We start from the raw sequence: 10,589 nt of genomic DNA on the forward strand, positions 1-10,589 counted from the left end.
TTAGGGAAAATTCTATTCCAGTGCTTCCTATTCTTTTTTTTTTTTAACCCTTATACTTCGGTATATTGTCGCATAGGTGAAAGAGTGGTAAGGGTGGGCAATGGGGGTCAAGTGACTTGCCCAGGGTCACACAGCTGGGAAGTGTCTGAGGCCGGGTTTGAACCTAGGACCTCCTGTCTCTAGGCCTGACTCTCACTCCACTGAGCTACCCAGCTGCCCTTCCTATTCTTTTTAATATGAATGAGTGTCAAAAAGCTTTTCCTGCATCTTTTGAGATAATTACATGATTTTTGTTGGTTCTGTTATTAATATGGTCAATCATTCTGATGATTTTAACAATATCAAATCATTCTTATATTCCTTGTATAAATCCCACATGGTCAATACTATATGATCCTTACTAGTACAAAATGTGCCCTCATTTTAAAGAAAAATCTCTATGTGGAATATAGAAATATGACTGAAAATTAGGTTTGGTCATTTACTTTACTAAAGTATTTTTAATGATATGATTTATCAAAGGGCACCTTTTAATACCAAATCTCTCAGTACCTTTAAAATAGAATTTCGTTTATATAAATACTCTATTGCAAAAAAGCAAAGCTTACTTATATATTGAGATAAAAAATTAATGTACATTCCTGTGCTTATTAGTGGTCTCCAGAAATGGCACTGAAAATGCTTCTTGAAAGAAAGAGACTCTTATGACATCTCATTGTGATTATACTTGTTCCCAACCTTGGAGGACATCTAGTCTCCTCTGCTCATTTTACAGATGAGGAATCCAAGACCCAGACCAGTGAAGTGACTTGCCTAACATCACAGAGGTAATAAGGGGCAAAGAAGGTCTCAGAACTCCAAATTCTTACTCCAATCTCTGTGTTCTTTTGACTGGGCTATGGCCTTTCAGAACCTAATAGCATCAGATTAGGACAGTTATTGTACAGAATTCAGGCAAAAGTAGAGCCATAGAATTGCCATAGTACTTTCTCTTTGGGCCTGGGGAAGTTCTAATACAATAATGAATGGGATACAACCAGGTATCACTTCAAAATAAGGTGGTTTTTTTTTTCTTTCAGAATTCCCAGTAGTATGTAAATTATCCTTCAAGATTAAAATGTTAAACTTAATTAAGGAAAGAGAAAACATATGTACAACACTCTGAATTGACTTGGCTGATTTATTTTTATGGAAACAATGTTTATGCCACATCTGTACTCACCTTCATGTATACACACGTGATTGCAAGGGCAACTGCGTTTATAAAATCCCTCAAGCTCTTTTTTTTTTTTTTGGCATTTCTTTTACAAAAAAAAATCACAAAACCTCCACGTACCTAGTTTAGGGTCAACTGTGCCCCAGATTTGGATTCCAACAAGACTAAGATTCACATTCCTCTGGCTTAATAACCTTGGGAAAATTATGTGACTGCTATTGTTATATTAAAGGAGGGCACTACTATCTTTTGATGTATATGAAGATGATGTACAGAGAGGATAGGATGGCACTTCTCCTTTATAACAGTTGCCCAGGCGGGATCTTTTAGGTCAAAGTGATTTATCCCTTCAGGACCCCCCTGGGGTTAATTGATATTATTAAATTGGGCTCTTCAGCTGGGATAACGTTGGTAATCTGACTGCGTTGGCTCCCTTTCCAAAATAAGCTTTGGAAACGAATTCAGGAAGGTACTTTAAACTTGAATATATTTGGTAAGAAGGATAATGGTATGGGATTGAGGTATTAGGAGACTCTACTTTAAACTGATACTAATGAATCTCCAACTGCAGGCAAATGAAGGAATCAAGATGATAGCTTCTCTCTGGTACAGCCTGGCCAGGGCTAAACCGGAGTAGGCAAACTGCTGTGAAATCTTCAGCTTCTTCTTCAACAGATCTTAAGCCCTATCAGTTGAGATATATCTACCCTTTCCACCCTCTTCTTCTTCTCCTGCCCACTTCCCGGATCCCTCCCGGGCCCTGGGAAGCCTAGATAACTAGATGATGAAACTCCTAATATCTAGGGGCAGTAGACACGGAGATGGTGGTCAGGTACAGATTGATAACGGTACAGGAAACACAGGAGGAGCTCACAGAGTAGTGTTTGCAAGTCTCTATCTCCCAGACCAGGATCCACACTGATCTCCAGCCTCAGGGACAGGTAAAAAAACCCATAACCTCTGTCAGGGTTCTCAACTGCTCTCTCTCCTGAGTCCCGCATGCCTCTCCGGGAACATTCTATCCAACTGACTTATCTGTCAATCAAAGTGAACTTCAAGCTCCCAGAGATTCAATATAACACTCCAAGCCTCAGTTTCCTCATCTATAAAACATATTGTTATACCTGAAGTACTAATTCCACAGTTGTTGTAAGGATTAAGTGAGATAATAAACATTTATTGACCTGAATTAAGATGATTATAATAACTACCATACAGAATTTTAAAGTTTTTACAAAGTGCTTTGCATATATATGTTTGGAAAACTTTGCTCCATCTCAGTGCCCTATATAAATTTCAGTTCATGTTACCACTCCATAACTTGGAAAACCACACTCTCAAGTCAAGTTCTTTAAATAACTGATACTAATAGCTAGCACTTATAGTGATTTAAGGTCTACAAAGTACTTATGAATATTTTTATCCTTCTAAAATCCTTGGGAGGTAGGTGCCAATATTTTTCCTGTTTTATAACTGAGGCACTGAGCATTTAATCGACTCACTCAAGATTACACAGCTGCTAGTGTCTAAGGCCAAATTTGAACTCAGGACTTCCTGACTTCTTGTCAAGTTGTCTATCTGCTGTGCCACCTTGATATTTTATCAAGCAATAAGACTAATGTCCACATATCTCTATGGGAATCTAGCTACTACAAGCTGTTCATGTCCTCCAGAAATATTGACTGAGATGACTTTTTGCCTTATAAGCATTAGCAGAGTTCAGTTCATCCTCTCTAGGGCCCAGCATAATGCCTTGTACATAGTCTAGGTGCTCATTAAGTATTTGTTGGGTTGATATAATACAGGAAAGAGTGAAAAGAATGGATGCATGATGTTTCACATAGTCAGTAACAAGGATGTGATTTTTCAAGGTGATTTGCAGTCTTCACTTCAAGATGGAAAGGTTAAGGAAATTTATATTATTGCAGAAAATCATGGTGAATATATATCAGCAGGATATACTGAAAGAGGGCTAAATTTGGAGGCTCAGCATGGGGGTAAAAATCCTCAATCTCCTTAACTGCCTGTGTGACCTTAAACAAATCACTTAATGTCCTGGGGTCTCCGCTTCCTTAGAAGGTCTATGATATCTTCTAGGATAATGCTCTAGCCAGATCACAGCAAAGACAACATTCTACTAATAGGAAAGTGCTGGGAACCAGGCTTGGATACTTCTAACCTTTCTCCAGATGGATCTCCAGTTCCTGACCTATTGTTCTAAAGGCCAGGGCAGCCCAGCTTCTGATGTGGAGGATGGGATGCTATCCTGAGGCAGAGACAACGTCCTCAAAAGCACATGCAAAAGTCATTGAGACTATCAAGCTCAAGCCTTCATTTTCCAGTCCAGAAAGGTTAAGTGATCACACAGGAGGGAAGGAGCAAAGCTGGGACTGACCCCAGGTGACCCGATCCCCAAAATATCGCTCTTTCCATTCTCCGCTGCTGACTGAGTTACCCAGCTTCGTTATCATATTCTTGGCTGACTTAACTTTTTCCATCCTTAACAGTGAGCTTGTCATCACTGGGAAGAAACTAACCTTCTTGGCATTAACAGTGCCAAACATGAACCTCTCAATTGCACTTCTGCTTATCAAAATCCCTGTGGAAAGGGTTGGGATAAGATATTGATCTTGTACCTTATTGTTAGGCTTCAGTGCCACCTAGTTATTTAAAGACAAAACCTATGTTGCATGGTTTTTACCATATCTGACTAAGATCAACCCTTTAAGTGACATCCTTACTAAAATGAACTTTGCCCAAGAAGTCAGTCACTGAAAAAAAAACAAAAAAAGAGTTGTATATCCTCGGCACTTAATAAATGCTTCTTGTTATTTCAAATGAGAGGAAATAGATCTAAATCAAATCACTGGTCCTTATTCTTGAGTTAATGAACTTCCTTAAAAAAAATTCTGACAACTAAACTTTAATAAATTGATTTCCTTTCTAATCCTATGTATTTTATTTTATGCATTTAATAGCTTCTCCGGCCCTCAGTTTTCTCATTTAGAAAATGAAGGGCTTGGACTAGGTGCTCTGATTTTCAGAGTCAAGGTTCAGAACCCCTAAAATAGTTCTTACTCCTAGAGACCAAGGCAGCTGGGCAAATAGATGAGAGGCTAGGGACTGGAATCATGGTATGTAAAGCTAAAAGAGACCTTAGATCATCTGGTCACTCCCTTCATTTTACAGCTTAAGAAATAATCCCTGTAAGGAAAGGTGTCGCTTCGTGGAGGTCACCATCATGTCTAGTTGGTGGAGCTTATCTCACGATATAACTCCGCTTACCCTTGTCCCCTAATGGTCCCTACTCCAGCCCATCTCTAGGCTCGGCAAGCATCCAGCCTGAGCCAAGGGTAAGACCATCAGGGCTCGTAGGCACCTGCCCCTCAGTTCACCTCATGGCTGCAGCAAATAACTTGGAAAGTGAGGTTTGTGTTGTAAGTCATTTCCCTACTCCAGTGGCTCACTATTAACTCTAGGATCAAATGTTATATCAACTTCATTTCATCCTTTTAAAGTTTCTATTCTGATGTAATTTTTGTACAGAAGTACACAAGTAAGTAAGAGCCCCGATTCTCCCTTTTTAGTTTTGAGTAGGACAAGTGAGTCACATAGTATGTGCAGCTCTGGGTGTTTTATAGTCTGAATTGCAGATGTTATTCTTCTGATGTTCATTTGTTTCGGTTGTGTCCAACTTCATGACCCCATTTGTGTGTGTATATTTTTTTTGGTCAAGAAAGAGTGGTTTGCCATTTCCTTTTCTCTTATTCATTTCAAAAATGAGGAAACTAAAGCAAATAGGGCTAAATGACTTGCCCAGGATCACACAGCTGATTTGAACTCAGGAAGATGAGTCTTCCAGACTCCAGGCCTAGTTGCCTGGTCACTTGGATTTCCACCACCTTGCTGTCTTGTTCAGCAGCTCATTTTCCTTTGCTCTAAACATCTTGTTGGTTCTATCTTTACAATGTCTCTCATTTGAGCACTTTTCTCCACTTACACAGCCCCCGCCTTAGTTCAGAATGTGATTCCCTCTCACTCATTGCAATAGCCTTCTATTTGGGCTCTCAGCCTTAAGTCACCCTCCTCTCCAATCCATCTGAGTTTCCTAAAGCACAGGTCCAATCATCTCACTCTCCTACTCCAGTAGCTCACTATTAACTCTAGGATCAAATGTTATATCAATTTTATTTCATCCTTTTAAAGTTTCTATTCTGATATAATTTTTGTACATAAGTAAATCTATACAAGGAAGGAGATATACTCAAATAATTTTGACTGATAGGGATCATAGAATCTATTGAGTGGGAAGGACCTTAAAGATCATAGGCCAATGCTTTATAGATAAAGAAACTGAGTCTGAGAGAGGCTAAATGACTTACCCAAGATGATACCAATAGTAAGTGTCCAAGGACTTGAACCCTTAAGTCTTCCTTACTCTAAATCTAGCACTCTCTTCACTCTAATACCTCTAAGAAAGCGGTACAACTAGATCTGCAATCAAACAGAGTTGGATACCACTGCACTATGCCATTACTCCCAAAGGCTCTGTTTGCTTCCCCCTTAAAAGACCAGACCATGTAGTTGGAGTTGGGCAGATGCCTATATAATGCCATATCAGAAAAGCAGTCACTTTCCCTGAAAAATCTCTTCATCAGCCAGCCCTGAAAGCCAGTATTCCTTTATTACCTCTACTATGATTAAGGCATTTGTAATTCTTGGGTTTTTTTTTAAACCCTTATCTTCTCTTAGAATTGAGGGAGGCAGTGGGGATTAAGTAACTTGTCCAGGGTCACACAGGTAGGACGTGTCTGAGGTCAAATTTGAATCTAGGACCTCCGATCTCTCAGCTTGGCTCTCTCTCCACTGAGCCACCTAGCTGCCCCCTGTAATTCTTGCTAAAAACAGAATTATCTAACACTAGCACTTTGGCAACAGAAGAGTTTATCAGATTAGTATTAGCAAAGAGTAAGGATTTAAGAAAATGAAACCCAAGATAGGGAAATTATGATTGAGAGATAGGGACATTTGGAATCTGGAGCACTTCTTGAGTGGGTTAGACTGGTCTACTAAGGCTTAATGGTGAATATAGCACCTGAAATGGGCCCCAAAGCATGGGTAGGGTTCAAATAAATGGAAAGAAGCAAGGAAAGACCTTTAGGCAAAAGGAACAGCATCAAAGGGCTTTGAAGACTGTTCCCCTAAAGCAGCTCCTTACCCTCAAAATACTCGAGTCAGAATCAGAGTTGGATGTGCAACCTCCCGAGAAGGTCATGGCATACCTATCGAAGTCTATAAAGAAACAAGATGTGTTCACCATATTTGTGAAGTAAATAATACCTGCCCTCTTCAACAGAGGCTCAACTGAAAAGTGCACAGACCTGGCCCACGGCATATAGGATTATGCCCTTTTATTCTTACAACTTGGTTCAGGCCATTAGTTGTCAATCAATATTTATTATCAACTCCATCGGTCATTGCCTACGATGGGTACATGAATGCTGTTCTCTATAGATCCTTAATCTCTTCCTCTTCCCATTTGGAACTGATAATCTCAAATCCTATAGTACCCAGAAAACCAAAAATAACTGCTGATAGATCTATTAGCAACTTTTCCTTCAACAAATCCTTTTCCCCTATATTTTCCCAGGCCTGGAGGAAGAAGTGTCTTGCTTCTTTTTACTTGTGCCATACATCCCATTCCTTCCCAACTTAAGTGGGTTTTGATTCCAAGTTCATCCCTCTCTCCAACATGTTCAGTGTTTTCATCTATACTAGATTCTTCTACCTTTGAACAGGATCCATTCCCTCCCAGCTTGAAAAGTTAAAAAAATGAAAATACCTTTTGTCTTGGTCCAACTCCTGTCCTACTGAAACATAAAACAGAACTCCTGGTTTCTACTGTTGATTCTGCCAATTTTTATGTATGTGTGTTTGACTATTATTTCACCTCTCTAACTTTCTGCTTTGTCAAATTAGCAGATTAGATCAAAAGATTTCTCTATTATCTTTACCAGCTCCAACATTTCATGACTTATGATCTTTTTCCCTCTTTTTCTTTACCAAATTCCAATTTAGCTACTTTCATCAGTCACCACTATGCCCAATTCTTGGCAGAATCCATTTCTCTTTGAGAACTGATTCTCTTCTATTTCTCTCACTTGCCTTCTGTGACACTACTTTCCTGGCCTTTTTTTTACCTTTCTAATTGACCTTCCATTGTCTCCTCCTTAAATGTGAGTATACCCTGAAACTGGACCATTAATTGTCCATTCCTCCTTTATGCTTTTATTTTTAGAAACTTCCACAAACTGGAAGGACTCACATCTACAGCTCTAAACCTTTCCTAGCTTGCTGTATTATATGCAGCTGCCAGGATTTAAGATTTTTATTTTATTTTATTTTAATTAGATGTTTTTGTTTATTATTGCCTCAGTGCCACCATGTCTGTTTTAAACCGTGACCTCTCTCTTCCCCAAAAGGATCCTCTTTTATGTCAGTGTAACACTAATACCTCCTATCTCCCCCATGCTGGAATGGAAATTTTGTATTCTTGGAATCATCTCTGATCTTTACTTTTTATCTTCACATCTAGTTTACTGGGACAACATCTTAAATGGGAATTACTATCCCACTCCACAGACACACAAATGCTAGATTATTTTCCCTGAAACATCATTTTGTTCTGCCTAAGAATTTTTAATAGCTAACTATTGCTCAGTAGACCCATTTGTGACTCCAAAACTTACTTTCATTAGGCTCCCATCAACTGACTTCACCTTAGTCCTACTTCCTCCCACAACTTCACCATGCAGAATCTCCATTCCAGCAAAGTCAATCTACCCTTAACATATACCATACTTGTTCTTGCCTTTTCTATTTTTTCCACATGGAATCAATGAAAAAATAATGTGAGGAAAGTCAGCCTTGCAGTACCAGATTTCAAACGATATGGCAAAGCAATAAACATCAAAACAATATGGTACTAAATCACAGAATAGTGGATCAGTAGTGTATAATACACAACAGTAATTAGTAAGCTAGTATTTGATAAATTCAAAAATCAAAGCTTTTGAGACAAGAACTCGGCATTTGACAAAAATTGCTGGAAAAACTGGAGGTCAACTTGGCAGAAACTAGACATAGGCCAACATGCCACACCACAAATATATATCTTTTTTTCCTGTTCTTCATGGCTCAACTGAAGACTCACCTCTATGATTCCCTTATAGACCAACCTCTGGACATAATGATCTTCTCTTCATCCTTAAATATCTTTTCTTACTTTTAAAATGATTTTCCTAAAGCTTATGTCTGACTTTGTCACTCCCTTACTCAGGAAACCAGAAAACTATTGCCTGCAGAATAAAATGCAATCTATTTGGCATTTTTATGCTCCCCTTTTATTTATTTTAGCATATATATTTTTTAAATCTTGATTTCTAAATTCTCTCCCTCACTCCAGTATCTCCCCCCACCAAACTGAGAAGGCAAACAATATGATTGCCATCTATTATACATGTGAAGTCATGCAAAACATTGCCATATTAACTATGTCTCAAATATAAAAATGAAAAGGAAGAAACACAAAGTTTAAAGGTATGCTTCAACCTGCACTCAAGAGTTTATCGGTTCTTTCTTTGGACATAGCATTTTTCATCATAAGTCCTTTGGAACTTTCTTGTCTTGATCAAAGTAGCTAAGTCTTTCATAGTTGATCATTGTACAACGTTGCTGTTACTATGCATGATGTGCTGGTCCTGCTTACTTCACTTTGTACCAGTTCATATAATAAGTCTTCCCAGGATGAAACCATCCTGCTCATTATTTCTTATGATACATTAGTATTCCATGACAATCATATGCCACAATTTGTTCAAGGATTTGTCAATTGATGGGCATGCCATTGATTTCCAATTATTTGCCACCACAAAAACCTGCTCTAAATGTTTTTCCCCACATAGATCTTTTCCCTTTTTCTTTGATCTCTTTGGAATACAGACCTAGAAGTGGTATTGCTGGAGCCAAGGATAGATATAGTTTATAGCCCATTGGACATAGTTCCAAATCATTCTCTGGAATGGTTGGACCAGTTCACTATTCCACTAATAGTGCATTAATGTCCCTATTTTTCCACATTCTCTCCAGAATTTCTCACTTTCTTTTTTGGTGAAAAGTGGTACTACAGAGTTGTTTCAATTTGGATTTTTCTAATTAGTGATTTAGAGCATTTTTGCATGTGACTATTGATAGCTTTGATTTCTTCTTTTAAAAATTGCCTGTTCCTATGCATTGACCATTCGTCAATTATGAGGTGGTTCCTATTTTGATAAATCTGGCTTGGTTCCCTATATATTTGAGAAATGAGGCCTTTATCAGAGAAATGTGCTTCAAAGATTGTTTCTCACTTTCCTGTTTTCTTTCTTATTTTGGCTGCATTGGTTTTATGCAAAACCTTTTTTAATTTCATGTAATCAAAAGTATCCATTTTACTTCTCATGATTCCCTCTTCTTTTGTTTAATCATAAATACTTCCTGTATCCATAGAGCTGAGAGGTAAAAAATTCCATGCTCCCCTAATTTGCTTATATCACTCATGATGTCTAAATCATCCATTTTGACCTCATCTTAATATATGATGTGATATATTGGCCAATGCCTAGTTTCTGCCAAACTGCTTTCCAATATTCTCAACAATTTCTATCAACTATTGAATTCTTGTTGCCAAAACTTGGATCTTTGAGTTTACCAAACACTAGATTACTATGGTTGTTTATTATTGTGTGTTGTGTACCTAATCTATTCCACTGAACCACTACTATTTCTTAGTCAATACCATATTGTTTTGATGTTATTGCTTTGTAATATAGTTTGAAATCTGATACTACTAGACTGCTTTACTTTACATTTTTAAAAATGGATTCCCTTGATATTCTTTATCCGCTGTTCCAGATTAAATATAAAATACATTGTTTGATAGGTTTAATTGGTAGGGCATCTAACATTTAGAGTCTTTTCCCAACTTGGTCCTGACCTGCATTTCCAGCTGTACTATATTCCTCATACCAAATTTTTTCCTGCTGTTCTTCACATATAACGATCAATCTTTAATATCTGTATAATGGCTATAACCTGTGCCTACAATGTACTTCCTCCTCATATCCCTTTCTTAAGATCCCTTATCTTCTTCAAAACTCAACTCAAATACTACCTTCTACATGAAGCCTTCCCTGATTCTACTTCTACTTCCTGGTGCTCTCCTTCCAAAACTATCTTGCATATATTCTACTTGTACTTAGTTATTTACACATTGTTTACACCAATAGCATGTAATCTTCTTGAGAGTAGGATGTGTTTCACATTTTCCCTTGTG

This window comes from Gracilinanus agilis, chromosome 6 (genome assembly GCF_016433145.1).
Source record: "Gracilinanus agilis isolate LMUSP501 chromosome 6, AgileGrace, whole genome shotgun sequence".
Lineage (NCBI taxonomy): Eukaryota > Metazoa > Chordata > Mammalia > Didelphimorphia > Didelphidae > Gracilinanus > Gracilinanus agilis.